The 16,660-nt window shown below is 52.8% G+C and overlaps 1 protein-coding gene across 6 annotated transcripts in view; it reads left to right on the forward strand.

Annotated features, from left to right (window-relative positions):
* Positions 1–16,660, forward strand: part of LOC118382110 (AT-rich interactive domain-containing protein 4B-like) — a 269,423-nt gene that overhangs the window by 104,291 nt on the left and 148,472 nt on the right. The window lies entirely within an intron of this gene.

Raw genomic sequence — 16,660 nt, forward strand, 5'->3', positions numbered from 1 at the left:
GGACTGGGTAGGAGGAGGACATCTCTGGGTAGGTGGTTCTCTCTCCCTGGGGCTGGGAAGGAGGAGGACATCTCTGGGTAGATGGTTCTCTCTCCCTGGGACTGGGAAGGAGGAGGACATCTCTGGGTAGGTGGTTCTCTCTCCCTGGGACTGGGAAGGAGGAGGACATCTCTGGGTAGGTGGTTCTCTCTCCCTGGGGCTGGGAAGGAGGAGGACATCTCTGGCTCTGGGTAGGTGGTTCTCTCTCCCTGGGGCTGGGAAGGAGGAGGACATCTCTGGGTAGGTGGTTCTCTCTCCTGGGACTGGGAAGGAGGAGGACATCTCTGGGTAGATGGTTCTCTCTCCCTGGGACTGGGTAGGAGGAGGACATCTCTGGGTAGGTGGTTCTCTCTCCCTGGGACTGGGTAGGAGGAGGACATCTCTGGGTAGATGGTTCTCTCTCCCTGGGGCTGGGAAGGAGGAGGACATCTCTGGGTAGGTGGTTCTCTCTCCCTGGGGCTGGGTAGGAGGAGGACATCTCTGGGTAGGTGGTTCTCTCTCCCTGGGGCTGGGTAGGAGGAGGACATCTCTGGGTAGGTGGTTCTCTCTCCCTGGGGCTGGGAAGGAGGAGGACATCACTGGGTAGGTGGTTCTCTCTCCCTGGGACTGGGAAGGAGGAGGACATCACTGGGTAGGTGGTTCTCTCTCCCTGAGGCTGGGTAGGAGGAGGACATCTCTGGCTCTGGGTAGGTGGTTCTCTCTCCCTGGGGCTGGGAAGGAGGAGGACATCTCTGGGTGGGTGGTTCTCTCCCCTGGGGCTGGGAAGGAGGAGGACATCTCTGGCTCTGGGTAGGTGGTTCTCTCTCCCTGGGGCTGGGAAGGAGGAGGACATCTCTGGCTCTGGGTAGGTGGTTCTCTCTCCCTGGGGCTGGGTAGGAGGAGGACATCTCTGGCTCTGGGTAGGTGGTTCTCTCTCCCTGGGGCTGGGAAGGAGGAGGACATCTCTGGGTAGATGGTTCTCTCTCCCTGGGGCTGGGAAGGAGGAGGACATCTCTGGCTCTGGGTAGGTGGTTCTCTCTCCCTGGGGCTGGGTAGGAGGAGGACATCTCTGGGTGGGTGGTTCTCTCTCCCTGGGGCTGGGAAGGAGGAGGACATCTCTGGCTCTGGGTAGGTGGTTCTCTCTCCCTGGGGCTGGGAAGGAGGAGGACATCTCTGGCTCTGGGTAGGTGGTTCTCTCTCCCTGGGGCTGGGAAGGAGGAGGACATCTCTGGGTAGATGGTTCTTTCTCCCTGGGGCTGGGAAGGAGGAGGACATCTCTGGCTCTGGGTAGGTGGTTCTCTCTCCTGGGACTGGGAAGGAGGAGGACATCTCTGGGTAGGTGGTTCTCTCTCCCTGGGACTGGGAAGGAGGAGGACATCTCTGGGTAGGTGGTTCTCTCTCCCTGGGACTGGGAAGGAGGAGGACATCTCTGGGTAGATGGTTCTCTCTCCCTGGGACTGGGTAGGAGGAGGACATCTCTGGGTAGGTGGTTCTCTCTCCCTGGGACTGGGTAGGAGGAGGTCATCTCTGGGTAGGTGGTTCTCTCTCCCTGGGGCTGGGAAGGAGGAGGACATCTCTGGCTCTGGGTAGGTGGTTCTCTCTCCCTGGGGCTGGGAAGGAGGAGGACATCTCTGGGTAGGTGGTTCTCTCTCCCTGGGACTGGGAAGGAGGAGGACATCTCTGGGTAGATGGTTCTCTCTCCCTGGGACTGGGTAGGAGGAGGACATCTCTGGGTAGGTGGTTCTCTCTCCCTGGGACTGGGTAGGAGGAGGACATCTCTGGGTAGATGGTTCTCTCTCCCTGGGGCTGGGAAGGAGGAGGACATCTCTGGGTAGGTGGTTCTCTCTCCCTGGGGCTGGGTAGGAGGAGGACATCTCTGGGTAGGTGGTTCTCTCTCCCTGGGGCTGGGAAGGAGGAGGACATCTCTGGGTAGGTGGTTCTCTCTCCCTGGGACTGGGAAGGAGGAGGACATCTCTGGGTAGATGGTTCTCTCTCCCTGGGACTGGGAAGGAGGAGGACATCACTGGGTAGGTGGTTCTCTCTCCCTGAGGCTGGGTAGGAGGAGGACATCTCTGGCTCTGGGTAGGTGGTTCTCTCTCCCTGGGGCTGGGAAGGAGGAGGACATCTCTGGGTGGGTGGTTCTCTCTCCCTGGGGCTGGGAAGGAGGAGGACATCTCTGGCTCTGGGTAGGTGGTTCTCTCTCCCTGGGGCTGGGAAGGAGGAGGACATCTCTGGCTCTGGGTAGGTGGTTCTCTCTCCCTGGGGCTGGGTAGGAGGAGGACATCTCTGGCTCTGGGTAGGTGGTTCTCTCTCCCTGGGGCTGGGAAGGAGGAGGACATCTCTGGGTAGATGGTTCTCTCTCCCTGGGGCTGGGAAGGAGGAGGACATCTCTGGCTCTGGGTAGGTGGTTCTCTCTCCCTGGGGCTGGGTAGGAGGAGGACATCTCTGGGTGGGTGGTTCTCTCTCCCTGGGGCTGGGAAGGAGGAGGACATCTCTGGCTCTGGGTAGGTGGTTCTCTCTCCCTGAAGCTGGGAAGGAGGAGGACATCTCTGGCTCTGGGTAGGTGGTTCTCTCTCCTGGGGCTGGGAAGGAGGAGGACATCTCTGGGTAGATGGTTCTCTCCCCTGGGGCTGGGAAGGAGGAGGACATCTCTGGCTCTGGGTAGGTGGTTCTCTCTCCCTGGGGCTGGGAAGGAGGAGGACATCTCTGGGTAGATGGTTCTTTCTCCCTGGGGCTGGGAAGGAGGAGGACATCTCTGGCTCTGGGTAGGTGGTTCTCTCTCCCTGGGGCTGGGTAGGAGGAGGACATCTCTGGGTGGGTGGTTCTCTCTCCCTGGGGCTGGGAAGGAGGAGGACATCTCTGGCTCTGGGTAGGTGGTTCTCTCTCCCTGGGGCTGGGAAGGAGGAGGACATCGTTGGGTAGGTGGTTCTCTCTCTACGGCTGGGGTATCAGGCAGTACGTTTGAGCGTTGCACAATTCTGGAAACTATCCTCAAATTACTGACTTTTCCGTAAATCCTGGTTGGAGAATCCCCCGACCAGGATTTCTTGATAAACCTTGGGATTTCGGGCATGTTTCTGGGACCCTAGTGATGATATCGTAAGGATTTCTCTATTTGTGGAACTCTTCAGCTGATGGGGAATGATGCCCAATGTGTTCCAATAATAGACCCATCTCATTCAGTACTGGATTCATAAACTAAACGTCCAATGATTGTAGTACATTGACAATAAGTACATTAGTACATTGACAATAATAATTGAGAGGTCCTAGAACTGAGCACTGATGAACACCTAATTTAATTTGACCAAATAATGGTACACGTGGTACACACAAATCATGTGTCTGTACTCAGTATCTATGCAAAAAATGTGACAACACAGAGGCGGATGCAAGCAACGATGGTTTAATGAATACAGTTTACAACAGCAACAGGACAGACAGACTGTACTCAGACGGAATCCGACCCAGGGACTAGGGCGCATCTTCCAATGATAGCGTGCTGAGAAATCCAGGGGAGTGTGTCCGGATGGGTAGGAAGGAGCACAGCAGATAATCCACACAAGGGCGGCGAGAGAAGAGCACAGACACACGACACAACCTCAGGGAAGTAACAACGATCTGACAACAAGAAACACTGGTTACAGAACATATAAAGGGAAGATAAGTGGTTCCAGCTGGCGCAGACAATCAGGCCGAGATTGGGAACCACGCCCACACAAACGAGAGAGAGAGAGAGAGAGAGAGAGAGAGAGAGAGAGAGAGAGAGAGAGAGAGAGAGAGAGAGAGAGAGAATTCATGAACCGTGACAAAAAATAGCTCTTTACATTGAAATGTTAAAATATTTAAAAATTCACCCTTGATACTTATGTAGCCTTAAGTTAATGGCATAATACCTTAGGCAATCCCTGTCAGCTGAAGAGTTGTGTCTGAGTCTGCAAGCTGGCTTCATTGGGTGGTTGACCGTCTTTAACCACTGTTAACCTGCTGTAGACAGGCAGCTTCCCTCCTGGACCCTGGCCGAGCTCTGCTCTACTGCCCTTATATTACCCTGGCTGAGCTCTGCTCTACTGCCCCTCTATTGCCCTGGCTGAGTTCTGCTCTACTGCCCCTCTATTACCCTGGCTGAGCTCTGCTCTACTGCCCCTCTATTACCCTGGCTGAGCTCTGCTCCACTGCCCTTATATTACCCTGGCTGAGCTCTGCTCTACTGCCCCTCTATTACCCTGGCTGAGCTCTGCTCTACTGCCCCTCTATTACCCTGGCTGAGCTCTGCTCTACTGCCCCTCTATTACCCTGGCTGAGCTCTGCTCCACTGCCCTTATATTACCCTGGCTGAGCTCTGCTCTACTGCCCCTCTATTACCCTGGCTGAGCTCTGCTCTACTGCCCCTCTATTACCCTGGCTGAGCTCTGCTCTACTGCCCCTCTATTACCCTGGCTGAGCTCTGCTCCACTGCCCTTATATTACCCTGGCTGAGCTCTGCTCTACTGCCCCTCTATTGCCCTGGCTGAGCTCTGCTCTACTGCCCCTCTATTGCCCTGGCCGAGCTCTACTCTACTGCCCCTCTATTACCCTGGCTGAGATCTGCTCTACTGCCCCTCTATTGCCCTGGCCGAGCTCTACTCTACTGCCCCTCTATTACCCTGGCTGAGCTCTACTCTACTGCCCCTCTACCCTCTATTGCCCTGGCTGAGCTCTGCTCTACTGCCCCTCTACCCTCTATTGCCCTGGCTGAGCTCTGCTCTACTGCCCCTCTATTGCCCTGGCTGAGCTCTGCTCTACTGCCCCTCTATTGCCCTGGCTGAGCTCTGCTCTACTGCCCCTCTATTGCCCTGGCTGAGCTTTGCTCTACTGCCCCTCTATTGCTGTGGCTGAGCTCTACTCTACTGCCCCTCTATTGCCCTGGCTGAGCTCTGCTCTACTGCCCCTCTATTGCCCTGGCTGAGCTCTGCTCTACTGCCCCTCTATTGCCCTGGCCGAGCTCTACTCTACTGCCCCTCTATTACCCTGGCTGAGATCTGCTCTACTGCCCCTCTATTGCCCTGGCCGAGCTCTACTCTACTGCCCCTCCATTACCCTGGCTGAGCTCTACTCTACTGCCCCTCTACCCTCTATTGCCCTGGCTGAGCTCTGCTCTACTGCCCCTCTACCCTCTATTGCCCTGGCTGAGCTCTGCTCTACTGCCCCTCTATTGCCCTGGCTGAGCTCTGCTCTACTGCCCCTCTATTGCCCTGGCTGAGCTCTGCTCTACTGCCCCTCTATTGCCCTGGCTGAGCTCTGCTCTACTGCCCCTCTATTGCTGTGGCTGAGCTCTACTCTACTGCCCCTCTATTGCCCTGGCTGAGCTCTGCTCTACTGCCCCTCTATTACCCTGGCTGAGCACTGCTCTACTGCCCCTCTATTGCCCTGGCTGAGCTCTGCTCTACTGCCCCTCTATTGCCCTGGCTGAGCTCTGCTCTACTGCCCCTCTATTACCCTAGCCAAGCTCTACTCTACTGCCTCTCTATTACCCTGGCTGAGCTCTACTCTACTGCCCCTCTACCCTCTATTGCCCTGGCTGAGCTCTGCTCTACTGCCCCTCTGCCCTCTATTGCCCTGGCCGAGCTCTACTCTACTGCCTCTCTATTACCCTGGCTGAGCTCTACTCTACTGCCCCTCTACCCTCTATTGCCCTGCCTGAGCTCTGCTCTACTGCACCTCTATTGCCCTGGCTGAGCTCTGCTCTACTGCCCCTCTATTACCCTGGCCGAGCTCTACTCTACTGCCCCTCTATTACCCTGGCTGAGCTCTGCTCTACTGCCCCTCTATTACCCTGGCTGAGCTCTACTCTACTGCCCCTCTACCCTCTATTGCCCTGGCTGAGCTCTGCTCTACTGCCCCTCTACCCTCTATTGCCCTGGCTGAGCTCTGCTCTACTGCCCCTCTACCCTCTATTGCCCTGGCTGAGCTCTGCTCTACTGCCCCTCTACCCTCTATTGCCCTGGCTGATCTCTGCTCTACTGCCCCTCTACCCTCTATTGCCCTGGCTGAGCTCTGCTCTACTGCCCCTCTACCCTCTATTGCCCTGGCTGAGCTTTACTCTACTATTCTACTGCCCCTCTACCCTCTATTTCCCTGGCTGAGCTTTACTCTACTATTCTACTGCCCCTCTACCCTCTATTACCCTGGCTGAGCTCTGCTCTACTGCCCCTCTACCCTCTATTGCCCTGGCTGAGCTCTACTCTACTGCCCCTCTACTGCCCTATCTGAGCTTTACTCTACTATTCTACTGCCCCTCTACCCTCTATTGCCCTGGCTGAGCTCTACTCTACTGCCCCTCTACCCTCTATTGTCCTGGCTGAGCTCTGCTCTACTGCCCCTCTACCCCCTACTGCCCTGGCTGAGCTCTGCTCTACTGCCCCTCTACCCTCTATTGCCCTGGCTGAGCTTTACTCTAATATTCTACTGCCCCTCTACCCTCTATTTCCCTGGCTGAGCTTTACTCTACTATTCTACTGCCCCTCTACCCTCTATTGCCCTGGCTGAGCTCTACTCTACTGCCCCTCTACCCTCTATTTCCCTGGCTGAGCTTTACTCTACTATTCTACTGCCCCTCTCCCCTCTATTGCCATGGCTGAGCTCTACTCTACTATTCTACTGCCCCTCTACCCTCTATTGCCCTGGCTGAGCTCTACTCTACTGCCCCTCTACCCTCTATTGCCCTGGCTGAGCTCTACTCTACTATTCTACTGCCCCTCTACCCTCTATTGCCCTGGCTGAGCTCTACTCTACTGCCCCTCTACCCTCTATTGCCCTGGCTGAGCTCTACTCATATCTACATGTACTTACTACCTCAATCAGCCTGACTAACCGGTGTCTGTATATAGCCTCTCTACTGTATATAGCCTCTCTACTGTATATAGCCTCTCTACTGTATATAGCCTCTCTACTGTATATAGCCTCTCTACTGTATATAGCCTCTACTGTATATAGCCTCTCTACTGTATATAGCCTCTCTACTGTATATAGCTCTCTACTGTATATAGCCTCTCTACTGTATATAGCCTCTCTACTGTATATAGCCTCTCTACTGTATATAGCCTCTCTACTGTATATAGCCTCTCTACTGTATATAGCCTCTCTACTGTATATAGCCTCTCTACTGTATATAGCCTCTCTACTGTATATAGCCTCTACTGTATATAGCCTCTCTACTGTATATAGCCTCTCTACTGTATATAGCCTCTCTACTGTATATAGCCTCTCTACTGTTATTTTTCACTGTCTTTTTACATGTGTTTTATTTCTTTACTTAACTATTGTTCACCTAATACCTTTTTTGCACTATTGATTAGAGCCTTTCAGTAAGCATTTCACTGTAAGGTCTACACCTGACAAATACACTTTGATTTGATACCCTCTATTGCCCTGGCTGAGTTATATTCTACTGCCCCTCTACCCTCTATTGCCCTGGCTGAGTTCTTTTCTACTGCCCCTCTACCCTCTATTGCCCTGGCTGAGTTATATTCTACTGCCCCTCTACCCTCTATTGCCCTGGCTGAGTTCTATTCTACTGCCCCTCGACCCTCTATTGCCCTGGCTGAGCTCTACTCTACTGCCCCTCTATTGCCCTGGCTGAGTTATTTTCTACTGCCCCTCTACCCTCTATTGCCCTGGCTGAGCTCTACTCTACTGCCCCTCTATTGCCCTGGCTGAGCTCTACTCTACTGCCCCTCTATTGCCCTGGCTGAGCTCTGCTCTACTGCCCCTCTATTGCCCTGGCTGAGTTCTTTTCTACTGCCCCTCTACCCTCTATTGCCCTGGCTGAGCTCTACTCTACTGCCCCTCTATTGCCCTGACTGAGCTCTACTCTACTGCCCCTCTATTGCCCTGGCTGAGCTCTACTCTACTGCCCCTCTATTGCCCTGGCTGAGCTCTACTCTACTGCCCCTCTATTGCCCTGGCTGAGTTATTTTCTACTGCCCCTCTACCCTCTATTGCCCTGGCTGAGCTCTACTCTACTGCCCCTCTATTGCCCTGGCTGAGCTCTACTCTACTGCCCCTCTATTGCCCTGGCTGAGCTCTACTCTACTGCCCCTCTATTGCCCTGGCTGAGCTCTACTCTACTGCCCCTCTATTGCCCTGGCTGAGTTCTTTTCTACTGCCCCTCTACCCTCTATTGCCCTGGCTGAGTTCTATTCTACTGCCCCTCTACCCTCTATTGCCCTGGCTGAGTTCTATTCTACTGCCCCTATACCCTCTATTGCCCTGGCTGAGTTCTATTCTACTGCCCCTCTACCCTCTACTCTATTGCCCTGGCTGAGTTCTATTCTACTGCCCCTCGACCCTCTATTGCCCTGGCTGAGCTCTACTCTACTGCCCCTCTATTGCCCTGGCTGAGTTATTTTCTACTGCCCCTCTACCCTCTATTGCCCTGGCTGAGCTCTACTCTACTGCCCCTCTATTGCCCTGGCTGAGTTCTTTTCTACTGCCCCTCTACCCTCTATTGCCCTGGCTGAGTTCTATTCTACTGCCCCTCTACCCTCTATTGCCCTGGCTGAGTTCTATTCTACTGCCCCTATACCCTCTATTGCCCTGGCTGAGTTCTATTCTACTGCCCCTCTACCCTCTACTCTATTGCCCTGGCTGAGTTCTATTCTACTGCCCCTCGACCCTCTATTGCCCTGGCTGAGCTCTACTCTACTGCCCATCTATTGCCCTGGCTGAGTTATTTTCTACTGCCCCTCTACCCTCTATTGCCCTGGCTGAGCTCTACTCTACTGCCCCTCTATTGCCCTGGCTGAGTTCTTTTCTACTGCCCCTCTACCCTCTATTGCCCTGGCTGAGTTCTATTCTACTGCCCCTCTACCCTCTATTGCCCTGGCTGAGTTCTATTCTACTGCCCCTATACCCTCTATTGCCCTGGCTGAGTTCTATTCTACTGCCCCTCTACCCTCTACTCTATTTTAAGGGGGGTGAGAAGGATTACTTACCCTATCCTAGGTATTCCTTGAAGAGGTGGGGTTTCAGGTGTCTCCGGAAGGTGGTGATTGACTCCGCTGTCCTGGCGTCGTGAGGGAGTTTGTTCCACCATTGGGGGGCCAGAGCAGCGAACAGTTTTGACTGGGCTGAGCGGGAACTGTACTTCCTCAGTGGTAGGGAGGCGAGCAGGCCAGAGGTGGATGAACGCAGTGCCCTTGTTTGGGTGTAGGGCCTGATCAGAGCCTGGAGGTACTGAGGTGCCGTTCCCCTCACAGCTCCGTAGGCAAGCACCATGGTCTTGTAGCGGATGCGAGCTTCAACTGGAAGCCAGTGGAGAGAGCGGAGGAGCGGGGTGACGTGAGACTGGGAAGGTTGAACCACCAGTGGATGAGTTGTAGGTGTTTAATGGCACAGGCAGGAGCCCAGCCAACAGCGAGTTGCAGTAATCAAGACGGGAGATGACAAGTGCCTGGATTAGGACCTGCGCCGCTTCCTGTGTGAGGCAGGGTCGTACTCTGCGGATGTTGTAGAGCATGAACCTACAGGAACGGGACACCGCCTTGATGTTAGTTGAGAACGACAGGGTGTTGTCCAGGATCACGCCAAGGTTCTTAGCGCTCTGGGAGGAGGACACAATGGAGTTGTCAACCGTGATGGCGAGATCATGGAACGGGCAGTCCTTCCCCGGGAGGAAGAGGAGCTGAGGTTCAGCTTGAGGTGGTGATCCGTCATCCACACTGATATGTCTGCCAGACATGCAGAGATGCGATTCGCCACCTGGTCATCAGAAGGGGGAAAGGAGAAGATTAATTGTGTGTCGTCTGCATAGCAATGATAGGAGAGACCATGTGAGGTTATGACAGAGCCAAGTGACTTGGTGTATAGCGAGAATAAGAGAGGGCCTAGAACAGAGCCCTGGGGGACACCAGTGGTGAGAGCGCGTGGTGAGGAGACAGATTCTCGCCACGCCACCTGGTAGGAGCGACCTGTCAGGTAGGACGCAATCCAAGCGTGTGCCGCGCCGGAGATGCCCAACTCGGAGAGGGTGGAGAGGAGGACCTGATGGTTCACAGTATCGAAGGCAGCCGATAGGTCTAGAAGGATGAGAGCAGAGGAGAGAGAGTTAGCTTTAGCAGTGCGGAGCGCCTCCGTGATACAGAGAAGAGCAGTCTCAGTTGAATGACTAGTCTTGAAACCTGACGGATTTGGATCAAGAAGGTCATTCTGTGAGAGATAGCGGTAGAGCTGGCCAAGGACGGCACGCTCAAGAGTTTTGGAGAGAAAAGAGAGAAGGGATACTGGTCTGTAATTGTTGACATCGGAGGGATCGAGTGTAGGTTTTTTCAGAAGGGGTGCAACTCTCGCTCTCTTGAAGACGGAAGGGACGTAGCCAGCGGTCAGGGATGAGTTGATGAGCGAGGTGAGGTAAGGGAGAAGGTCTCCGGAAATGGTCTGGAGAAGAGAGGAGGGGATAGGGTCAAGCGGGCAGGTTGTTGGGCGGCCGGCCGTCACAAGACGCGAGATTTCATCTGGAGAGAGAGGGAGAAAGAGGTCAGAGCATAGGGTAGGGCAGTGTGAGCAGAACCAGCGGTGTCGTTTGACTTAGCAAACGAGGATCGGATGTCGTCGACCTTCTTTTCAAAATGGTTGACGAAGTCATCTGCAGAGAGGGAGGAGGGGGGAGGATTCAGGAGGGAGGAGAAGGTGGCAAAGAGCTTCCTAGGGTTAGAGGCAGATGCTTGGAATTTAGAATGGTAGAAAGTGGCTTTAGCAGCAGAGACAGAGGAGGAAAATGTAGAGAGGAGGGAGTGAAAGGATGCCAGGTCCGCAGGGAGGCGAGTTTTCCTCCATTTCCGCTCGGCTGCCCGGAGCCCTGTTCTGTGAGCTCGCAATGAGTCGTCGAGCCACGGAGCGGGAGGGGAGGACCGAGCCGGCCTGGAGGATAGGGGACATAGAGAGTCAAAGGATGCAGAAAGGGAGGAGAGGAGGGTTGAGGAGGCAGAATCAGGAGATAGGTTGGAGAAGGTTTGAGCAGAGGGAAGAGATGATAGGATGGAAGAGGAGAGAGTAGCGGGGGAGAGAGAGCGAAGGTTGGGACGGCGCGATACCATCCGAGTAGGGGCAGTGTGGGAAGTGTTGGATGAGAGCGAGAGGGAAAAGGATACAAGGTAGTGGTCGGAGACTTGGAGGGGAGTTGCAATGAGGTTAGTGGAAGAACAGCATCTAGTAAAGATGAGGTCAAGCGTATTGCCTGCCTTGTGAGTAGGGGGAAGGTGAGAGGGTGAGGTCAAAAGAGGAGAGGAGTGGAAAGAAGGAGGCAGAGAGGAATGAGTCAAAGGTAGACGTGGGGAGGTTAAAGTCGCCCAGAACTGTGAGAGGTGAGCCGTCCTCAGGAAAGGAGCTTATCAAGGCATCAAGCTCATTGATGAACTCTCCAAGGGAACCTGGAGGGCGATAAATGATAAGGATGTTAAGCTTGAAAGGGCTGGTAACTGTGACAGCATGGAATTCAAAGGAGGCGATAGACAGATGGGTAAGGGGAGAAAGAAAGAAAGACCACTTGGGAGAGATGAGGATCCCGGTGCCACCACCCCGCTGACCAGAAGCTCTCGGGGTGGTAACTGAACTGAACAGAAGCTTGAAAGGGCTGGTAACTGTGACAGCATGGAATTCAAAGGAGGCGATAGACAGATGGGTAAGGGGAGAAAGAGAGAAAGACCACTTGGGAGAGATGAGGATCCCGGTGCCACCACCCCGCTGACCAGAAGCTCTCGGGGTGTGCGAGAACACGTGGGCGGACGAGGAGAGAGCAGTAGGAGTAGCAGTGTTATCTGTGGTGATCCATGTTTCCGTCAGTGCCAAGAAGTCGAGGGACTGGAGGGAGGCATAGGCTGAGATGAACTCTGCCTTGTTGGCCGCAGATCGGCAGTTCCAGAGGCTACCGGAGACCTGGAACTCCACGTGGGTCGTACGCGCTGGGACCACCAGATTAGGGTGGCCGCGGCCACGCGGTGTGGAGCGTTTGTATGGTCTGTGCAGAGAGGAGAGAACAGGGATAGACAGACACATAGTTGACAGGCTACAGAAGAGGCTACGCTAATGCAAGGAGATTGGAATGACAAGTGGACTACACGTCTCGAATGTTCAGAAAGTTAAGCTTACGTAGCAAGAATCTTATTGACTAAAATGATTAAAATGATACAGTACTGCTGAAGTAGGCTAGCTGGCAGTAGCTGCGTTGTTGACACTACACTAATCAAGTCGTTCCGTTGAGTGTAATAGTTTCTACAGTGCTACTATTCGGGGCTAGCTGGCTAGCTAGCAGTGTTGTTTACGTTACGTTGCGTTAAAAGAACGACAATAGCTGGCTAGCTAACCTAGAAAATCGCTCTAGACTACACAATTATCTTTGAAACAAAGACGGCTATGTAGCTAGCTATGTAGCTAGCTACGATCAAACAAATCAAACCGTTGTACTGTAATGAAATGAAATGAAAATGTGATACTACCTGTGACTGCGACCGGGTTGTTGAATTCGATTCAGTAGACGTTGGCTAGCTGTTAGCTGTTAGCTGTTGGCTAGCTAGCAGAGTCTCCTACGTTAAGGACGACAAATAGCTGGCTAGCGAACCTCGGTAAATTAAGATAATCACTCCAAGACTACACACTCTAAACTACACAATTATCTTGGAAACAAAGACAGCTATGTAGCTAGCTAACACTAACCTAATCAAGTCGTTCAGTTGAGTGAATAGCACTACAGTGATGCTAATCTGTGGGCTTTTGCTAGCGTTTGCTAGCTGCTGGGCGAATAGCAGTGAAGGCTACGTTAGGGCGACGAAATACGATAATTATGCAATTATCTCTGATACAAGGACGGCTATGTAGCTAGCTAAGAAGAAATTGCTAAGATTAGACAAATCAACCGTTGTACTATAATGAAATGTAATGAAAAAGTTATTCTACCTGCGGAGCGAAGTGCGATACGACCGCTCGCTCCAACCCGGAAGTAGAGGAAGTTCCCCTTTACCCTCTATTGCCCTGGCTGAGTTCTATTCTACTGCCCTTCTACCCTCTATTGCCCTGGCTGAGTTCTATTCTACTGCCCCTTTACCCTCTATTGCCCTGGCTGAGTTCTATTCTACTGCCCCTCTACCCTCTATTGCCCTGGCTGAGTTCTATTCTACTGCCCTTCTACCCTCTATTGCCCTGGCTGAGTTCTATTCTACTGCCCTTCTACCCTTTATTGCCCTGACTGAGCTCTACTCTACTGCCACTCTATTGCCCTGGCTGAGCTCTACTCTACTATTCTACTGCCCCTCTACCCTCTATTGCCCTGGCTGAGCTCTACTCTACTGGCCCTCTACCCTCATTTGCTCTGGCTGAGCTCTACTCTACTGGCCCTCTACCCTCTATTGCCCTGGCTGAGTTCTACTCTACTGGCCCTCTACCCGCTGTGCCGTTACTGTGCCCCTCTAGTGATGTCGCTGTGCCCCTCTAGTGATGTCGCTGTGCCCCTCTAGTGATGTCGCTGTGCCCCTCTAGTGATGTCGCTGTGCCCCTCTAATGATGTCGCTGTGCCCCTCTAATGATGTCGCTGTGCCCCTCTAGTGATGTCGCTGTGCCACTCTAGTGATGTCGCTGTGCCCCTCTAATGATGTCGCTGTGCCCCTCTAGTGATATCGCTGTGCCCCTCTAGTGATGTCGCTGTGCCCCTCTAGTGATGTCGCTGTGCCCCTCTAATGATATCGCTGTGCCCCTCTAGTGATGTCGCTGTGCCCCTCTAGTGATGTCGCTGTGCCCCTCTAGTGATGTCGCTGTGCCCCTCTAGTGATGTCGCTGTGCCCCTCTAATGATGTCGCTGTGCCCCTCTAATGATGTCGCTGTGCCCCTCTAGTGATGTCGCTTTGGCTGCTCAGTCAGCTAGCTAGTCAGTCAGCTAGCTAGTCAGTCAGCTTGCTAGTCAGTCAGCTAGCTAGTCAGTCAGCTTGCTAGTCAGTCAGCTAGCTAGTCAGTCAGCTTGCTAGTCAGTCAGCTAGCTAGTCAGTCAGCTTGCTAGTCAGTCAGCTAGCTAGTCAGCTAGCTAGCTAGTCAGTCAGCTAGCTAGTCAGTCAGCTAGCTAGTCAGCTAGCTAGCTAGTCAGTCAGTCAGCTAGCTAGTCAGTCAGCTAGCTAGTCAGTCAGCTTGCTAGTCAGTCAGTCAGCTTGCTAGTTAGTCAGTCAGCTTGCTAGTCAGGTCAGTCAGCTAGCTAGTCAGTCAGCTAGCAGGTCAGTCAGCTAGCTAGTCAGTCAGCTAGCTAGTCAGTCAGTCAGCTTGCTAGTCAGTCAGCTAGCTAGTCAGTCAGCTAGCTAGTAAGCTAGCTAGCTAGTCAGTCAGTCAGCTAGCTAGTCAGTCAGTCAGCTAGCTAGTCAGTCAGTCAGCTTGCTAGTCAGTCAGTCAGTCAGCTTGCTAGCTAGTCAGTCAGCTAGCTAGTCAGTCAGCTAGCTAGTCAGTCAGCTTGCTAGTCAGTCAGTCAGCTTGCTAGTTAGTCAGTCAGCTTGCTAGTCAGTCAGTCAGCTTGCTAGCTAGTCAGTCAGCTAGCAGGTCAGTCAGCTAGCTAGTCAGTCAGCTAGCAGGTCAGTCAGCTAGCTAGTCAGTCAGCTAGCTAGTCAGTCAGTCAGCTTGCTAGTCAGTCAGTCAGCTAGGTATTCAGCTAGCTAGTCAGTCAGCTAGCTAGTCAGCTAGCTAGCTAGTCAGTCAGCTTGCTAGTCAGTCAGCTTGCTAGTCAGCCAGTCAGCTTGCTAGTCAATCAGTCAGCTAGCTAGTCAGCCAGTCAGCTTGCTAGTCAGCTATTTTTTTATTTTTTTTATTTCACCTTTATTTAACCAGGTAGGCTAGTTGAGAACAAGTTCTCATTTGCAACTGCGACCTGGCCAAGATAAAGCATAGCAGTGTGAACAGACAACACAGAGTTACTCATGGAGTAAACAATTAACAAGTCAATAACACAGTAGAAAAAAGGGGAGTCTATATACAATGTGTGCAAAAGGCATGAGGAGGTAGGCAAATAATTACAATATTGCAGATTAACACTGGAGTGATAAATGATCATGTACAGGTAGAGAGATATTGGTGTGCAAAAGAGCAGAAAAGTAAATAAATAAAAACTGTGGGGATGAGGTAGGTGAAAATGGGTGGGCTATTTACCAATAGGTTATGTACAGCTGCAGCGATCGGTTAGATGCTCAGATAGCTGATGTTTGAAGTTGGTGAGGGAGATAAAAGTCTCCAACTTCAGCGATTTTTGCAATTCGTTCCAGTCACAGGCAGCAGAGTACTGGAACGAAAGGCGGCCGAATGAGGTGTTGGCTTTAGGGATGATCAGTGAGATACACCTGCTGGAGCGCGTGCTACGGATGGGTGTAGCCATCGTGACCAGTGAACTGAGATAAGGCGGAGCTTTACCTAGCATGGCCTTGTAAATGACCTGGAGCCAGTGGGTCTGGCGACGAATATGTAGCGAGGGCCAGCCGACTAGAGCATACAAGTCGCAGTGGTGGGTAGTATAAGGTGCTTTAGTGACAAAACGGATGGCACTGTGATAAACTGCATCCAGTTTGCTGAGTAGAGTGTTGGAAGCGATTTTGTAGATGACATCGCCGAAGTCGAGGATCGGTAGGATAGTCAGTTTTACTAGGGTAAGCTTGGCAGCGTGAGTGAAGGAGGCTTTGTTGCGGAATAGAAAGCCGACTCTTGATTTGATTTTCGATTGGAGATGTTTGATATGGGTCTGGAAGGAGAGTTTGCAGTCTAGCGAGACACCTAGGTACTTATAGGTGTCCACATATTCAAGGTCGGAACCATCCAGTGTGGTGATGGTAGTCGGGCATGCGGGTGCAGGCAGCGATCGGTTGAAAAGCATGCATTTGGTTTTACTAGCGTTTAAGAGCAGTTGGAGGCCACGGAAGGAGTGTTGTATGGCATTGAAGCTCGTTTGGAGGTTAGATAGCACAGTGTCCAATGACGGGCCGAAAGTATATAGAAAGGTGTCGTCTGCGTAGAGGTGGATCAGGGAATCGCCTGCAGCAAGACCAACATCATTGATATATACAGAGAAAAGAGTCGGCCCGAGAATTGAACCCTGTGGCACCCCCATAGAGACTGCCAGAGGACCGGACAGCATGCCCTCCGATTTGACACACTGAACTCTGTCTGCAAAGTAATTGGTGAACCAGGCAAGGCAGTCATCCGAAAACCGAGGCTACTGAGTCTGCCGATAAGAATCTGGTGATTGACAGAGTCGAAAGCCTTGGCAAGGTCGATGAAGACGGCTGCACAGTACTGTCTTTTATCGATGGCGGTTATGATGTTGTTTAGTACCTTGAGTGTGGCTGAGGTGCACCCGTGACCGGTTCGGAAACCAGATTGCATAGCGGAGAAGGTACGGTGGGATTCGAGATGGTCAGTGACCTGTTTGTTGACTTGGCTTTCGAAGACCTTAGATAGGCAGGGCAGAATGGATATAGGTCTGTAACAGTTTGGGTCCAGGGTGTCTCCCCCTTTGAAGAGGGGGGAGTAGTATAGACCGGTCGTGGATCCGGGTATAGAAGCCCAGGAGTATGCTAGGAACACAGGAGCTCTGGCCGGGCTAGCTTCAAGCTACGTGGGTGGAAACGCTAGCCAGGAGTAATCAACCAGG

Source organism: Oncorhynchus keta, chromosome 24 (assembly GCF_023373465.1).
Source record: "Oncorhynchus keta strain PuntledgeMale-10-30-2019 chromosome 24, Oket_V2, whole genome shotgun sequence".
Classification (NCBI taxonomy): Eukaryota; Metazoa; Chordata; class Actinopteri; order Salmoniformes; family Salmonidae; genus Oncorhynchus; species Oncorhynchus keta.